Source organism: Marmota marmota, unplaced genomic scaffold, assembly GCF_001458135.2.
Source record: "Marmota marmota marmota unplaced genomic scaffold, marMar, whole genome shotgun sequence".
Lineage (NCBI taxonomy): Eukaryota > Metazoa > Chordata > Mammalia > Rodentia > Sciuridae > Marmota > Marmota marmota.
Genome location: NW_025999977.1, coordinates 15,268,098 through 15,268,623, shown reverse-complemented (window position 1 = coordinate 15,268,623; position 526 = coordinate 15,268,098).

The following is a 526-nucleotide window of genomic DNA, read 5'->3' as shown; positions in this document are numbered from 1 at the left end:
TGTAATGAAACTCTTTTGTTGGACAGGATTAGTCTGAGCCTCAGTATATAATTTTCTATATGGGTGCTTCTCAACTTATGATGGGGTTACACCTCAACAAACCCACCATAAGTTAAAAACAAGTAAGTAAAAAAATATATTTGATACAATTTTAAAGTGCTGAATATCAGAATTTAGCCACACAGTACCCTGCAGTGCTTCAGTGGTTTCTCTTTGTAACTGTGCTGACTGGATGCTTTGGCTCTCATAGTGTCCCACTGCATATCACTAGCTCAGGAAAAGATCAAAATTCAAAGTATAGCCAGGCGTGGTGGCACATGCTTGTAATCCCAGCGACTTGGGAGGTTGAGGCAGGAGGATTGTGAGTTCAAACCTAGCCTCAGCAATTTAGCGAGGCCCTAAGCAACTCAGTGAGACCCTGTCTCTAATTTAATATAAAAAAGAGCTGAGGATGTGGCTTGGTGGTTAAATCCCTCTGGGTTCAATCCCTGGTACAAAAAAAAAAAAAAAAAAAAAAAAAAAAAAA